This window comes from Staurois parvus, unplaced genomic scaffold (genome assembly GCF_062004578.1).
Source record: "Staurois parvus isolate SC_StPar_1 unplaced genomic scaffold, SC_StPar_1.0 ptg000552l, whole genome shotgun sequence".
NCBI classification, from domain to species: domain Eukaryota; kingdom Metazoa; phylum Chordata; class Amphibia; order Anura; family Ranidae; genus Staurois; species Staurois parvus.
The window spans coordinates 684,252-696,281 of NW_028318348.1; the positions used below are offsets into that span (position 1 = coordinate 684,252).

The following is a 12,030-nucleotide window of genomic DNA, read 5'->3' on the forward strand; positions in this document are numbered from 1 at the left end:
TTTTGGTGCATCAGTCCTGGAGGTACTGCAATACCAGATTGATGCATGGAGTGGACAGGGCAAGCTCTTCTTCCATCTCCCTGTTCTAAAAATCCATTTGCCATATGGTTCCCAGATAGGGGACGTAGCAGATCAGGGGTGTCAAACTGGCAGCCCTCCAGCTGTTGCGAAACTACAAGTCCCATCATGCCTCTGCCTTTGGAAGTCATGCTTGTGGCCATGGAGGTGATTGGAACACCTGAATCCAATGATTTGGAGGGCGGGCCCAATATTTTTTGGCAACTTATGCAGGCTATAGACGGGTCAAAAACCAGCCGTTTAAAAAAAAAAAAAAAAAATCGGTCGTTCAATAGGCCGACGTTACCACCAATGGTTAAAAAAAAAACGGCCGATTTTCATCATCCTGTCTCTTAATTACTCCTGTCCCTGCAGAGAGCTCTGCTATTATATTTGACATTAAAAAGTCTTGTGGTTGCAACAATGTATCTATTTGTATCCATTTGTATCTATTTGTATCCATTTGTATCTATTTGTATCCATTTCAGATACAGATGGTTTTATTCAGATACAAATAGATACATTGTTGCAACCGCAATACTTTTTAATGTCAAATATGATAGGGGAATGGAATTCTTCTTCTTCGTCTTCTCCTCCTTTTTCTTTTTCCAGGTCACGGCTCATGCGCAGATTTTTTATTGGTAAAAAGATTGGCCGATTTGCCCATCATTGCCACGAAAATTGGGCCAATCGGCAAAATTGGCCGATTTCTTTCCAACTTTACCGATAAACAAAATGTGCCAAAATCCAGAAAAACGGCCGACCAATTAATCCATTAACGGTGAGAAAATCGGACGATTTTTTTTTTTACTCATCTATGGCCTGCATAAGACCAGCCATACATGGGTTGATTTTTGAACGATTTTTCATTCAAAAATCAGACCTAAGAATAATCAGTCGATTTTCGCTCTCTTAATGGGGCAATGATACCGGCAGATTTTCGTGGTTCCTCCCCATTTTGTTTACCGGGCATGTTGGAAAATTCGTGACCATTTTCGAGATCATTGGTGGCACCATCGGATTACAGAACGAACGATGTTTTCGACCCATGTATGAACTGTTTAAGTAATGTCAACAATTTGGGGAAATATTTTGATACAACGATGGTGTTATCGCATGCACGGTTGACACATCTTTATAAATCTGACTATTTGTTGAACGATTTTCTAACCGTGTATGGCCAGCATAGCTGACACTGACACTAAGTGTCACTAAGTCTAGGTTCACACCTATGCGTTTTCCGAACAGCAGTCCATTTAACATGATTTCCTATGGGACAGGTTCACATCTCAGCGGTTTTTTGTGTTTTTTGGAAAGGGTCGGGGACTTTTTTAAATGCAAAATGTTACTTTTTGATTCAATAGACTTCAATGGAGACCGGATATAGTGAATGCAGGGTCCGGGGAGAGCGGATATAGTGAATGCAGGGTCCGGGGAGAGCGGCTATAGTGAATGCAGGGTCCGGGGAGAGCGGATATAGTGAATGCAGGGTCCGGGGAGACCGGATATAGTGAATGCAGGGTCCGAGGAGACCTGATATAGTGAATGCAAGGTCCGGGGAGACCGGATATAGTGAATGCAGAGTCCGGGGAGAGCGGCTATAGTGAATGCAGGGTCCGGGGAGAGCGGATATAGTGAATGCAGGGTCCGGGGAGAGCGGATATAGTGAATGCAGGGTTCGGGGAGACCGGATATAGTGAATGCAGGGTCCGGGGAGAGCGGATATAGTGAATGAAGGGTCCAGAGAGACCAGATATAGTGAATGGAGGGTCCGGGGAGAGCGGATATAGTGAATGCAGGGTCCGGGTAGACTGGATATAGTGAATGCAGGGTCTGGGTAGACTGGATATAGTGAATACAGGGTCCTGGGAGACCGGATATAGTGAATGCAGGGACCGGGAGACCTAATATAGTGAATGCAGGGTCGGGGGAGACCAGATAAAGTGAATGCAGGATCCTGGGAGAACAGATATAGTGAATGCAGGGTCCGGGGAGACTGGATATAGTGAATACAGGGTCCTGGGAGACCGGATACAGTGAATGCAGGGTCTGGGGAGACCAGATATAGTGAATGCAGGGTCCGGGGAGACCAGATATAGTGAATGCAGGGTCTGGGGAGACCAGATATAGTGAATGCAGAGTTCAGGGAGACCGGATATAGTGAATGCAGGGTCCCCGGAGACCAGATATAGTGAATGCAAGGTCTGGGGAGACTGGATATAGTGAATACAGGGTCCGGGGAGAGCAGATATAGTGAATGCAGTATCTGGTTTGACCAGATATAGTGAATGCAGGGTCCGGGGAGACCGGATATAGTGAATGCAGGGTTCGGGGAGACCAGATATAGTGAATGCAGGGTCCGGGGAGAGCGGATATAGTGAATGCAGGGTCCGGGGAGATCGGATATAGTGAATGCAGGGTCCGGGGAGACCGGATATAGTGAATGCAGGGTCCGGGGAGACCGGATATAGTGAATGCAGGTTCCGGGGAGACCTGATATAGTGAATGCAGGGTCCGGGAGACCAGATATAGTGAATGCAGGGTCCTGAGAGAGCAGATATAGTGAATGCAGAGTCTGGGGAGACCAGATATAGTGAATGCAGGGTCTGGGGAGACCAGATATAGTGAATGCAGGGTCCGGGGAGACCAGATATAGTGGATGCAGGGTCCGGGGAGACCAGATATAGTGCATGCAGGGTCCGGGGAGACCAGATATAGTGAATGCAGGGTCCGGGGAGACCGGATATAGTGCATGCAGGGTCCGGGGAGACCAGATATAGTGCATGCAGGGTCCGGGGAGAGCAGATATAGTGAACACAGGGTCCGGGGAGGAGGTGAGCAGCAATGACTAGGCCTCACTTAGCAACACAGGGAGTTCTGTCAATGGCCTACACCTATAGCAATGGCATTATTCCGCTTCAGTCAGAGCTGCACAGCTTGTTTTGTTATCTACAGACCCCCCTTATCCGCAGTGTTTTTGTAACTCTTTAGTTAGGGGAACTAACTCTTTAACAACACCCCAAATGCAGTGCGTTTTGGTGTGCTGCATTTTTAAAAGTAGCAAATACACTACCTTTCCTGTGTTCTGGGGTGACTTTGTATCCCCTTTAAATGAATGGGCTAAAAAATCGCACCGCACTGGAAACGGCGGCACGCATTCCTGTGCAATCTGACATCAGAAGAGGTGCCTATGACTGGATATGCAGTGCAGTGGGTGACAACAAGGGGTTAAGTGTCTGTGTAGAGACAGAGAAGGAGGTGGCCCCGGGCCCCAAGTGCAGGCCCTGTACACACCTTGTTGTGTGTTGTGTGTTGCTTAGTGACCGGCCTGTGATACGGGACGCTCTGTGTGGGATTATGTCTGACCTGCTGCTGACAGAGACCCAGAGAACAGCGGGGCCCTCATAAACCAGTGTAGGCCCTAGAAGGGCCCCCGGCCATCATCTGCCATGTCTCTGAGGTAAGTGAATGAGGTGAGGAGGGCCACAATGGGGTGACTGATAGTTGCCAAGTTTTATACAATGATTTTTAGGAACATTATAGGCCCCATACACTGCGCTATAACCGTTACATGTTATTCATGTCAATCAGGGAGCAGCAGCAACACAGACAGACCCGCTGTCTCCAATCTGACGGCTGTATGGGTGCAGGTGCGGGTCCCCAAACTCACACTGTAAGTTCATATACAGTACATGTACCCACACATGTCAGATTAGGAGAGTGGTTGTGTCCATGCAGCAGCTGCATCACGAATGACACCAATGGGACTGCCTGCATGAGGATGACGGAACACCTGTGTACCCCGTGTGTGCAAATATGGCCTGACACCGGGGTGCACACTGATATTCCCCTGTGTGAACAAGGCCTTGCACAACAATTTGGGAAAGATTTTCAGGCCCAGTCACACTTGTATGTTGTGGCAACACTCCTTCCCCAAACACATGGCAACATATCCGCTCCATGTGCAGTGCTGTGTGGTCTCTTCATTGTACATGACACCTCAACATAGAGTACAGTACAACCCAACATATCTCACCGCAACACAACCCACATCATCGCAACCCGCATTACTGCAACCTGCAACCCGTATCACCGCAACCCGCATCACCGCAACCCGTATCACCGCAATCCACATCACTGCAACCCGTATCGCCGCAACCCGCATCACGGCATTCTGTATCATCACAACCCACATCACTGCATCACAACCCATATCACGGCAAACCGCATCACCGCAACATGCATCACCTACATCGCCACAACCCGTATCACCGCAATCTGTATCATTGCAACCCACATCACCGCAACACGCATCACCCACATCGCCACAACCCGTATCACCACAACCTGCATCACCGCAACCCGCATCACCACAACCCACATCACCACAATTTGTATCACCGCAACCAGCATCAACACAACCCGTATCATCGCAACCCGCATCACCGTAACCCGCATCACCACAACCCGCATCACCGCAATCTGTATCACCACAACCCATATCACTGTAACCCGTATCACCGCAACCCGTATCACTGCAACCCTCATCACTGCAACCCTCATCACCGCAACCCTCATCACCGCAACCCGTATCACCCACATCACCACAACCCACATCACCGCAATCTGTATCACCGCAACCCGCATAACGCACATCACCGCAATCTGTATCACCGCAATCTGTATCACCGCAACCCGCATCACCACAACTCGCATCACAGCAATCTGTATCACCGCAACCAGCATCACCACAACTCGCATCACAGCAATCTGTATCACCGCAACCAGCATCACCACAACTCGCATCACAGCAATCTGTATCACCGCAACCAGCATCACCACAACTCGCATCACAGCAATCTGTATCACCGCAACCAGCATCATCACAACTCGTATCACCGCAACCCTCATCACCGCAACCCACATCAACGCAACCCGCATCACCCACATCACCACAACCCACATCACCGCAATCTGTATCACCGCAACCAGCATCACCACAACTCGCATCACCGCAGTCTGTATCACCACAACCTGCATTACCACAACTCGCATCGCCACAACCTGCATCACCACAATCTACATCACTGCAACCCGCATCACCACAACCCGTAGCACTGCAATCTGTATCACCACAACACGCATCACCACAATCTACATCACCACAACACACATCACAATAACCCGTAACATTGCAATCTGTATCACCACAACCCGCATCACAACAGCCCATATCACCACAACCTGCATCACCGCAAACCGGAACCCGCATCACCACAACCCGCATCATTGCAACCTGTATCACCGCAACTGTAGTCCAATCATCACTTCTTTCAGACCCAAAACAGCAACGCTATACCAAGCCTGGGGGAATGTATACTGCACCCCCACATACTGATCGATCTATCTATCTATCCATCCATCCCGTTTTCATCTCCACCCACATAACACCCCAATCAGTAGAAGCTGCTAATATAGGGGGCTCATTCTGTATATAGAGGTGAATAGTACAGACGATGGGAGGGAGGGAAGCGGTATTACACTGACACAGAAATGGTGCAGCGTTGCAGTGGTGTCGGTGTCAGTGGGTCAGGTCACACATGTAGAGCAGGCTGACCCTCGGACAACCCCTGTAATCCTCTGTCCTGCATTAGGCTCTTGTAGCGGATTACCGGGGAATTATTTTTGTCTAGAAATAAGTTAATGAGAGGAGCAGAGGAATGAAAGGCCGCACAGAACAGGATTACTCATTGTTCTGAAAACATGACGGGAACCCAAGCCCACCCAACAATCCGGAACTACCTTTCCCTCCACCAGAGTTGAACTTTTAATCAATAGGGATTGCAAGCTTTGCAGGAGAGGAGAGCTGACAATAGTCAGCATTTTTTATGTAAACCCCAAAGTGGGATTCATGCCCCCCGGCTGCACTAACACATATCACCACCATGTGTGAGAGTATACAAAATACACATTGTACTGTCATTCATCTGATATTCTCTCCAGAAGGACGATGCCATCTTTAGGCATCATCCATGGTCACTATGTACATCTTTAGGCATCATCCATGGTCACTATGTACATCTTTAGGCATCTTCCATGGTCACTATGTACATCTGCAGGCATCATCCATGGTCACTATGTACATCTGCAGGCATCATCCATGGTCACTATGTACATCTTTAGGCATCTTCCATGGTCACTATGTACATCTGCAGGCATCATCCATGGTCACTATGTACATCTGCAGGCATCATCCATGGTCACTATCTACATCTTTAGGCATCATCCATGGTCACTATGTACATCTGCAGGCATCATCCATGGTCACTATGTACATCTGCAGGCATCATCCATGGTCACTATCTACATCTGCAGGCATCATCCATGGTCACTATCTACATCTGCAGGCATCATCCATGGTCACTATCTACATCTGCAGGCATCATCCATTGTCATTATGTAAATCTGCAGGCATCATCCATGGTCACCATGTACATCTGCAGGCATCATCCATGGTTACTATCTACATCTGCAGGCATCATCCATGGTCACCATGTACATCTGCAGGCATCATCCATGGTCACCATGTACATCTGCAGGCATCATTCATGGTCACTATGTACATCTGCAGGCATCATCCATGGTCACTATCTACATCTGCAGGCATCATCCATGGTCACTATCTACATCTGCAGGCATCATCCATTGTCATTATGTAAATTTGCAGGCATCATCCATGGTCACTATGTACATCTGCAGGCATCATCCATGGTCACCATCTACATCTGCAGGCATCATCCATGGTCACCATCTACATCTGCAGGCATCATCCATGGTCACCATCTACATCTGCAGGCATCATCCATGGTCACCATCTACATCTGCAGGCATCATCCATGGTCACTATATACATCTGCAGGCATCATCCATGGTCACTATATACATCTGCAGGCATCATCCATGGTCATTATGTAAATTTGCAGGCATCATCCATGGTCACTATATACAGTACATCTGCAGGCATCATCCATGGTCATTATGGTCATCATTCCACTGACACCAAAAATGGGGTACCATTCCTCCACTGATACCAATTGGGCAATATTCCTTTCACAGATACAAATGATGAGTCATCATTCCTCCCACTGGCACCTATAACGGGACACTATTCCATCCACTGACACCAATGATAGGGCACTATTCCATCCACTGACACCAATGATATGGCACTATTTCTCTCACTGACACCAATAATGGGGTACTATTCCTCCTACTGACACCAATGATGGGGCACCATTCCTCCCACTGACACCAATGATGGGGCACTATTCCACCCACTGATACCAATGATGGGGCACTATTCCTCCCACTGATACCAATGATGGGGCACTATTCCTCCCACTGACACCAATGATGGGGCACTATTCCTCCCACTGATACCAATGATGGAGCACTATTCCTCCCACTGATACCAATGATGGGGCACTATTCCTCCCACTGACACCAATGATGGGGCACTATTCCTCCCACTGACACCAATGATGGAGCACTATTCCATCCACTGACACCAATGATGGGGCTTTTTTACCAACACCAGGACATTTTCTGCTTCTACTGGCCACAGTCCGGCCCCTCTAATGTTTGAAATATAATAAACTGGCCCCTTATTTGGAAAGTTTGGAGCCCCCTGCAGCCAAGGAAGGAAGACATCTGTCCAAGGATCTGTAGATATTATAGCCCAAGAAGGGGCAAAAGCGCACTTCGACCTTGATTTATATTGGGGGTGAATATTATAAGGTGAGCATTCACATGAGGTGGACACATGCAGAGCACAAGCGGCCTTTGATGTATTGGAAGATATGTGAATTTATCACGGCACACTGGTGGTCGGACGCACACTTCTGAATAGACTTTTTATTTGGGACTTTTTTGTATAAATGATTGTATATTGTTGCTCTACATCACTGTTTACGATTATAGTTCTTGGCAGTGTTCACAAATGTCTGACACAGACCAGCCCCTACTGCAGCCTGAAATGCACCCATCTCCTAAGTCCTGACAACACACAGCATTTCTGTGGATGAATGGTGTCAGCCCTGTCCAGTTTTTGTTCACTATACACAGCATAGACCAATTTTTTTTTAGTCCTAAGACATGAGATTGGGCGGGGTAATTGCCCTCATTAAGATAACACAAGAAGTGTACAAAGTGCAGCTCTGAATTTCTGGCAGGATCAACAGGGTTTTTTTTTTATATACTTAGGCTCCATTCACACTTGTGCGACTTGTCATGTTACTTTGTACACATAAAGTCACACATCAAGTCTCAGCCCATGTATTTCAATGGAAGCCATTCAAATCTATGCACAGCAACTTAAAAAAGTTCCTTGCGTTACTTTCATGCGACTTGAGTGCCACAGACTGCAATGTAAGCTCTCAAAAGTCGCACAAAAGTTATTTATTATTTATTTCAGGTACTTACAGTGAAGGAAATAAGTATTTGATCCCCGGCTGATTTTGAATGTTTGCCCCTCACAAAGAAATGATCAGTCTAACAATCGAATGTTCGGTGTATTGTAACACTGAGAGACAGAATAGCAACAAAAAATTCAGCAGAAATGCATGTCTAACAAATGATGACTGATTTGCATGTTCATGAGGGAAATAAGTATTTGATCCCCTATCATTCAGCAGGATTTCTGGCTACCAGGTGTCTTTCATACAGGTAACAAGCTGAGATTAGAAGCAGTCTCTTAAAGGGAGTGCTGCTAATCTCATGTTGTTACCTGTAAAAAAGACACCTGTCTACAGGAGCAATCAATCCGTTTCCAAACTCTCCACCATGGCAAAGACCAAAGAGCTGTCCAAGGATGTCAGACAAGATTGTAGACCTACACAAGGCTGGACTGGGCTACAAAACTATCGCCAGCAGCTTGGTGAGAAGGTGACAACAGTTGGTGCAATCATTCACAAATGGAAGAAACACAAAACAACTGTCAGTCTCCCTAGGTCTGGTGCACCATTCAAGATCTCACCTCGTGGAGTGTCAATGATCATGAGAACAGTGAGGAATCATCCCAGAACTACACGTGAGGATCTTGTCAATGATCTCCAGGCAGATGGGACCACAGTCACCAAGAAAACAATTGGTAACACACTACGCCGACAAGGACTGAAATCCTGCAGTGCCCGCAAGGTCCCTCTGCTCAAGAAATCACTTGTCCAGGCCCATCTGAAGTTTGCCACTGAACATCTGAATGATGCAGAGGAGGACTGGTTGAAAGTGTTGTGGTCAGATGAGACCAAAGTCGAGCTCTTTGGCATCAACTCAACTGTTTAGAGAAAGAGAAATGCTGCCTATGACCCCAAGAACACCATCCCAACTGTCAAACATGGTGGTGGAAACATTCTACTTTGGGGGTGTTTTTCTGCTAAGGGGACAGAACAACTGCACCGCATCAAAGGGACGATGGACAGGGCAATGTACCATCAAATCTTGGGTGAGAACCTTCTTCCGTCAGCCAGGGCATTGAAAATGGGTCGTGGATGGGTGTTCCAGCATGACAATGACCCAAAATTCACAGCCAAGGCAACAAAGGAGTGGCTCAAGAAGAAGCACATTAAGGTCCTGGAGTGGCCTAGCCAGTCTCCAGACCTTAATCCGATTGAAAATCTGTGGAGGGAGCTGAAAGTTCAAGTTGCCAAACGTCAGCCATCAAACCTTAATGACTTGGAGAGGATCTGCCAAGAGGAGTGGGCCAAAATCCCTCCTGAGATGTGTGCAAACCTGGTGGCCAACTACAGGAAACATCTGACCTCTGATTGCCAACAAGGGATTTGCCACCAAGTACTAAGTCATGTTTTGTGAAGGGGATCAAATACTTATTTCCCTCATGAACATGCAAATCAGTCATCATTTGTTAGACATGAATTTTTTGTTGCTATTCTGTCTCTCAGTGTTACAATACACCGAACATTCGATTGTTAGACTGATCATGTTTTTGTGAGGGGCAAACATTCAACATCAGCAGGGGATCAAATACTTATTTCCTTCACTTTTCCATCTTAACCAATTTTTTGACTTCTTGCTTTTAAACATGTCCAATAAAAATTTTAAAAAAATCAGATTTCGGCGTAAATTTAGGCCAAAATGTATTCTGCTCCACGTCTTTGCTAAGAAAAATCCCAACACGTGTAAATGAATTGGTTTACGTGAAAGTTGTAGCGTCTACAAATGGCGGTATATATACTGGAATTTTTTTTTTCATTAGTAATGGCGTCCATCAGCGACTTATAGCTGGACTGCGGCGGGTATTCTGACACTGGGGGAACAGACTTGGTGTCACTGACATCCCCAGTGACACCAATACAGTGATCAGTGCTAATAAAAAGCACTGACACTGTACTAATGGCACAATCCTACACAACTGTGCCGAACCAATGGGAAGGCAAAGTTTAGATTAAAAAAAATAGATTATCGTTAGCCATACTAACAGCTATTTTTGTCTTTTCTGTAGGAACAGAAGAATGACCCCCCAGACAATCGACCCCCAGAAGGGCGCTCTGGACAAGGCGGATATTACCAGTGATCAGCTCATGGCGGCCTCGGTTGGGAACGTGGATTGGCTGCGGCTGTGTATGCAGACAGCGGACTCGCACGTCGAGCAGGATGGGAATGTAAGTGTCAGCTCAGCAGGCCGCAGTAAAATTACATAACGCAGACCCTGTCTCCAGAAGACACTAAACACTGCGGGATGAGGACGGTAAGACCAAGTTAATCCTCTGTGACCCGATAATCTGCAGCCATCTGGTTCTAGCTACATTATATGATGATGTGAAGATAATACAACTCATCTATGGGGCAGAGCTGCCATCAGGAGAAATTCTGGCAATTTGGTGTATTAAAAATCATTTAGTTAATTAATCTAATATCAGGAAGTCACTGATCAGGACAATCGGAATGTATTTAGACGCAGAACTAGAAAGCCCAGCAAGTCTTTCCTTCTGGTGCTGCATTCAATTTTTAATTATATATTAATTATCCAGACTAAAAAATTACTTTTTAAAGAAATTTGTTTCTTTTTAACCGCATGCCGCCCAGCCACTGTACATATATGGTGGCATGGCGGCACTCACAGGCAAAACCACGTTTTAAAACGTGTGTTGTGTAAACAAATAGGGGGCGCGCGCGAGGCGTGCCGCTGCCCTATTTGTCCCGTGGATCACCGCCGCAGATGTCAGTCGCCGGGTCACAGCCGCTCCTTAGCGGCTATGTCCCGGCGATCGGCGGCAAACAGTGACAGAGAGCACAGCTGCAGTAGCTGTGCTGTCTGTCACTTCCCTGTCAGCTCGAGGATGAGCTGATCGAGAAAGAACAGTTTCTCTTTCTCGATCAGCCTTGTCCCGCCCAGTGCACACCCCCGCCCCCCAGTAAAACACTCCCCTCACTCCTATAACCCTTCTCTGCAAAATAAAGTTAACCCCTTCCTCCCCATTGCCATTAGTACAGTGTCAGTTTTTTGTTTTTTTGCACTGATCACTGTAGTAGTGTTTTTGGGGATGTCAGTGACCCCAAGTCAGTACCTCCCAATGTCAGAATGTCCGCCGCAGTCCCGCAGTCCCGCCATAAGTCGCTGGTCGCTGCCATAAGTCCCTGATCGCCGCCATAATTCGCTGATCGCCGCCATTATTAGTATAAAAAAAACCATAAACATCCCAGTATCTTTCCCGCCATTTGTAAACACTATAACTTTCACATAAACCAATTAATTTACACATATTGGGGTTTTTTTTAGCAAAGACATGTCGCAGAATGCATTTTGGCAGAAATTTATGACTAAATTTGATTTTTAAATTTTTTTTTTACTGGACATGTTTTATAGCAAAAAGTCCAAAATATTGTTTTTTTTCCTCAAAATTGTCAGCCTTTTTTTTTATAGCGCAAAAAAATAAAAACCGCACAGGCAATCAAATA

The 12,030-nt window shown here is 46.5% G+C and overlaps 1 pseudogene; it reads right to left on the reverse strand.

Moving 5' to 3' along the window:
- Positions 1-209, reverse strand: LOC149451000 (U2 spliceosomal RNA; annotated as a pseudogene).
- Positions 210-12,030: the final 11,821 nt, after the last annotated feature.